This window comes from Glycine max, chromosome 19 (assembly GCF_000004515.6).
Source record: "Glycine max cultivar Williams 82 chromosome 19, Glycine_max_v4.0, whole genome shotgun sequence".
Lineage (NCBI taxonomy): Eukaryota > Viridiplantae > Streptophyta > Magnoliopsida > Fabales > Fabaceae > Glycine > Glycine max.
Genome location: NC_038255.2, coordinates 7604556 through 7610481, shown reverse-complemented (window position 1 = coordinate 7610481; position 5926 = coordinate 7604556).

The window sequence follows — 5926 nt, the reverse complement described above, 5'->3', positions numbered from 1 at the left end:
GGGAAATGGGCCCCGAACTACGAAGGGCCTTTTGTTGTGAAGAGGGCTTTTTCCGGAGGAGCCCTGGTGCTTACCAACATGGATGGCGAAGAGCTACCTTCACCCGTGAACTCTGATGTCGTCAAACAATATTATGCTTAGAAGCTGGGGCAATTAAGGATGTCGCTGCATGTTCTTTATCTTTATGCGTTTTCTGGATTTCCCCCAGGGATTTCCTGTCTGTTGTATCTCTCGTTACAATCTTTCAAAGAAATGAACGTGGATTCGAGGCTTTTAGTCCTCACGTTAGTTTCACACCTTGCGTTAATCTGTGATCACCTGAGCCCTTCCGCTCAGTTCATGGGATCCCCCAAGCGCTTAATTAGAATTGAACCTGAACCAACTTTCCCTAAATTTTCTGCGTTTGAAAACATTCATGCATACGCATACGCATACGCATGTATATTGTTGTGGTAAAACAGGGGCAGGATCACCTTGGGCTACCTTCTGGAGTAGAGACAAAACATGAACGGCAGAAACCAATCAAGGTAAGATAATAACGCGGTCAAGATTGGCCATACCTGGTTGTTTATTACTTGCAGGTACTTAAGGACGGATGCAAGTGGGGATGGGGTCACGGCCGACCGATCGTTGCCCCTTCTCTGCGCGAAACGAGCAGAGAATGTCGCTGCAAGGCAGCCCCGTATCCTTTGTATTTTGCAGCTTTCTTTTACTATTTGTTTGTTTTAAAAAAAAAAAAAGTAAAATAAGTAATCAACATCTAAATTCTAACCTAAGTAAGTTCAAGTTAGGCAAGATGCTAATCCATGAGAAGGGAGGGGACATGGTTAATGTTCCCCTCAAAAAAAAAAAAAAAAGTGCAGGTTAGCTCGCCTGGGCGAGCCACCCCTGCACCAAATTATAAGAATGACGAAAAGGGGGACGTTTTTGCATTCAAAAACTTCTTTTCCCCCCTTTCAAAAGCCATACCCACGGGATTGACGAGTTTGCAGCCCTAGGGTCATCCTTTTTCGCATTTTTTGGTTCCGTTTTGCGCTTTTGTTCATCACCAACAAGTAAGTATTCCATCCCTAAGCTTTCTAGCTTTTCATTGGTGTATTTTGATCTCCTTTTGGTGCTCTAAATTGTGGGAATGTGCTCAAATGTATGGGGCAATTTTGGTTTGTTTTCTTGCTTGATTAGGTTGAATTAGGGGTTTGTATGGGATGGCCCTAGGCCTATAATGCATTTTGGAACAATGGGACATGCCACATTGTCCCCGTTCTCTTGCTATTGACGCCTAAACGCGCGCCCACCAAGTGTTCGGTGAAATGCCTCAATGGCATTAGCGCGTGACTTTTGTAAGGAAACAACCCATGGGGCATTTTGGTTTGTACACATTTTCTATTTTTGGAATATGTATTCATTCCCGAAAAAGGCTAGAGTAATTGCCCCACATATATCCTAGGCCTAGGAATTAAAATTTTATGCAAAAAGAACACAAGAGGAGGTGCATATTGGGTAAAGTTACCCTTTTTGGCCAGCAATCAGCTATGGGCCACACTACAATATTTTCCCTACGCCTAGATGTTTAGGAATTTTGCTCGTCATGAATGTGTAGGTTTAGAATAGGTAGCAAGATACCTTTGGCAATTTACACTTTGGGTATAATAGCAAGATACTTGGATGTATGTATATATAATTTTTGGTAGTCAAAATGTCTCACAAAAAATATATATAAATATGTTGCATGTTATGTGAAGAAACCATATTACAAAAAAATATATACCTTTTAATTTGAATACGATTTTAGTCAGCAAAGGAAAATATGCTTGAATTTGCATGCGGCTTTAGGTAGCAAAAACTTGAAAAAAAAAAAAAAAAAAAAAAGAGCATGAAATGTAGCACCTTATTGCGTAGGTAGTCAAGATTCATCATGAAGTTTGTATATGTATAGGTATTAGAAATACCAAGATGAACGCATGTGCAATTTTTGGTACCCCGAAATGCTTTGAGTATGCATGTATGTAAATTTAGCCAAGGAGGCGTGTGTGATGTAAATAACAAATACACCTTGGAAGTACATGTAAATAATCTAGGTAATGAAGCTACCTTGATTGTATATGGGTGCATTTTTTCAGTTAATAGGATGTCTTGTGCAAGTGAACGTTCGTAGGGAAATATGCGCATAAGCTTGCTCTAAATTTACATTGATGTTTGTATTTATGGGAGGAGGTTGTATGTCATTTTTGTTTTAAGAGTAGTGTCCCACTGGTAAAACTAACTTTCCAAATGTTTGTCTTCGCAGGAAATGGCCCCGAGGAAGCTTGCCTCAAAGAGGTCCAGGAAGGACAAGGCAGCCGAAGGAACTAGTTCCGCTCCGGAGTATGATAGTCACCGCTTTAGGAGTGCTGTACACCAGCAGCGCTTCGAGGCCATCAAGGGATGGTCGTTTCTCCGGGAGCGACGCGTCCAGCTCAGGGACGACGAGTATACTGATTTCCAGGAGGAAATAGGGCGCCGGCGGTGGGCATCACTGGTTACTCCCATGGCCAAGTTTGATCCAGAAATAGTCCTTGAGTTTTATGCCAATGCTTGGCCAACAGAGGAGGGCGTGCGTGACATGAGATCCAGGGTAAGGGGTCAGTGGATCCCATTTGATGCCGACGCTATCGGCCAACTCCTAGGATATCCGTTGGTGTTGGAAGAGGGCCAGGAATGTGAGTATGGCCAGAGGAGGAACCGGTCTGACGGGTTCGATGAGGAGGCCATCGCCCAGCTGCTATGTATACCGGGACAGGATTTTGCCCAGACTGCTGCAGGGAGGCGAGTGCAAATCATGCGCACCAACATGACCACCCTGACCCAGATATGGATGACGTTGCTCCTCAGCAACATCCTGCCCACCGATCATAATTCTGACCTCCCCATGCCGAAGTGCCAGCTGGTGTACGCCATCCTGACACGGATGAGCATCCATGTGGCTCAGTTGATCGCTGATGCCATCTATATTTTTGCAGGTATGGCGCCCACTAGGCACCCTTTGGACCCAGATAAGTCCAACAGGGCCCTGGGATTCCCCGCACTGATCACAGGACTCTGCCAGTCGTTCGGAGTCCCCGTTGCACCTACCAAGGTGATTCGGCCGCCCATCACCCGGGCTTTTATTGAGAAGTACTGTACCCAGAGACAGGCTCAGGGTGATGCTCCATAGGCCGCAGGCGCGCCCCCACCACCTCATCAGGCTGGCCAGGCTGGGGCATTTGACATGGAGCAGTATTTACGGCATTTGGTTCGCCAGCAGGCGGCCAACCACCGAGCACATGTACGGACCCATGATTGTCTGTACCAGATGAGCCTTAGCATGCAGAGCCAGGGCTTCGCTTCTTTTTCATGCCCTACTCCAGACCAGTTCAGGGCAGAGGTTGCATGGCCCGGAGATTGGCCCGAGGCCCAAGCAGGAGAGGCACCCCCAGAAGCTCCCGGCGATGGAGAAGAAGCCTACGAGGATGAGGAGATGGCCGATTTGCTTGACTTCTTGGGAGGGAGTGGAGATACGTGACTGGGAGATCCCCAGATTCATGTTTTCTTTCATATTTCTTTTGTCATTTTTATTCTATGTTATTGTTTTGACTTGAGAGACTAATGTTTGTTTTTGTTGTTTCGATTGTCATTTGTACAGCGCATACATTTTTGTTTAGATTGTTGCGTTAGTATTTATATATCATTACTATCGATGATGTTTGAAATTCTGGAACCATGTAGAGTTCTTCGTTTAGGAACATCGTCCAAAAGTATATATGTAAAATAAACAAAAAAAATCATGATAAAAATAAAAATAGAAAAGAAAAGAAAATGAAATAGTAAAAAAAAAAAAGAAGAGGGCAAGTAAAGAAAAAGAGAGCAAATAAGAAAAAAGAAGAGGGCAAGTAAAGAAAAAGAGAGCAAATAAGAAAAAAGAAGAAGGCAAGTAAGGAAAAAGGTGGAAAAAGAGAAAATAAGTTGTCTAGCTAAAAACCGACATGCTTTTGAAAAGAGATGATTTCCAACTCTTCTTCGGAAAAAATTCATTGATCATAACCGATTTTTGAAGAAAAAAACGTGTCTACACCTGAAGGGTGAATGCTGTGAAATTTCCCCGGACGCCCGAAATGGACCCGGATGAATGCACAAATTGATAAAAGAACATATTTTGGAAACATTGGGTTGATTTAAAATAGAGGAAATGAATCCTGAGCCCTAGCATCACATGACCATAAAAGTTTGACACTTGAGTGTCCACATAGGTGCATGCATAACCAATTTTGCATAAAATTTGCAAATCGTCATTTTTGCATTTGTGTCATGGAAATAATGTGGGGCACCCCTTTTTATCCTTGAACCAAACCAAACCCTGACATGTATCATGTCTAGCCATTCTACAAGCCTTGAGCCAAAATCCTGACTCACCATCAATCCTTACCCTCGGGAGCAAAAAAAGAAAAGAAAGGAAATTTCCAATCAAAGAGTGGGAGAAAGCAAAAAGAAAAGAAAGAAAATTCCCAATCAAAGAATGGGAGAAAAAAAAAAGAGAAGAAGAAGAAGAAGAAGAAGGAAAGAAAGCCCATGATCGGGGATCGAAGGAAAAACAGAAGAAATATGCAGAGAGGTCTTTGGACCGGACAATATCTGAACAATACAGAATTGTCACCAAATGAACGAAAAAAGAAGGAAAGGGAACCACGACCTAAAATAGTCTTCTCCCTTTGATTACCAACCAAAATCCCGTGCGCTAGCGACTTTTTTTTCTCGCTCCGCACTAAACAGAAAAAGCCAGAAAAATCAAAAGCCAAAAACACACAAAAGCCGAAAAAAAAAACCACCAAAAGAACCCATTCCCAAGGGAAGTCCTATTGATCCATGATCACACATGTAATTTTTGATTTGATAGGAAATAATTTGCAAAGTTAAGTCATGACATATCTATGGTTCGGAATTAGGATAAAACACTTACCTGTGCGAGATTGATACACTTTGAGTGGATTTCTTCTATTTTTGTCGAACCCAGTGTTTCCTCTAAATGGTCATTTAGAAACGAAATGCTAACATCCAAAATCTCATTTATGGTTATGAGAAAATTTCATCAGCATACTCTCCTTCCCCAGTAGACGCATTGTTTTTCACTCAAAAAGGCATATGCTGCTCTAATCAGTTGGAATATTTGTCTCTTTGCTAAAGCATGTTTGCATTTTAGTGGAGAAAACACCGAGACTTTTTCAAGTCTCACAAGTTATCAAGAACTACGTAGGTCTGATTTCCTCATTGGAGGATACGTAGGAGCAAGAGCCTTGCTTTTGTCGGCCTCCCCATAATCTTTGTCATACTGACCCTGAGGTCATGTGACATGCACCCTTGTATCATCCAGAGGCGGCGGGCCCGATGATACGCGGAGATAACTTACGGTTATCCGCACCCTTTTGTCATCCAGAGGCGGCGGGCCCGATGACAAGCAGAGACCAAGTTTGGTCATTCTGCACCCTTGTATCATCCAGAGGCGGCGGGCCCGATGATACGCGGAGATACCTTACGGTTATCCGCACCCTTTTGTCATCCAGAGGCGGCGGGCCCGATGACAAGCAGAGACAAAATTTGGTCATTATGCACCCTTGTATCATCCAGAGGCGGCGGGCCCGATGATACGCGGAGATACCTTACGGTTATCCGCACCCTTTTGTCATCCAGAGGCGGCGGGTCCGATGACAACCAGAGACCAAGTTTGGTCATTCTGCACCCTTGTATCATCCAGAGGCGGCGGGCCCGATGATACGCGGAGATACCTTACGGTTATCCGCACCCTTTTGTCATCCAGAGGCGGCGGGCCCGATGACAAGCAGAGACCAAGTTTGGTCATTCTGCACCCTTGTATCATCAAGAGGCGGCGGGCCCGATGATACGCGGAGATACCTTA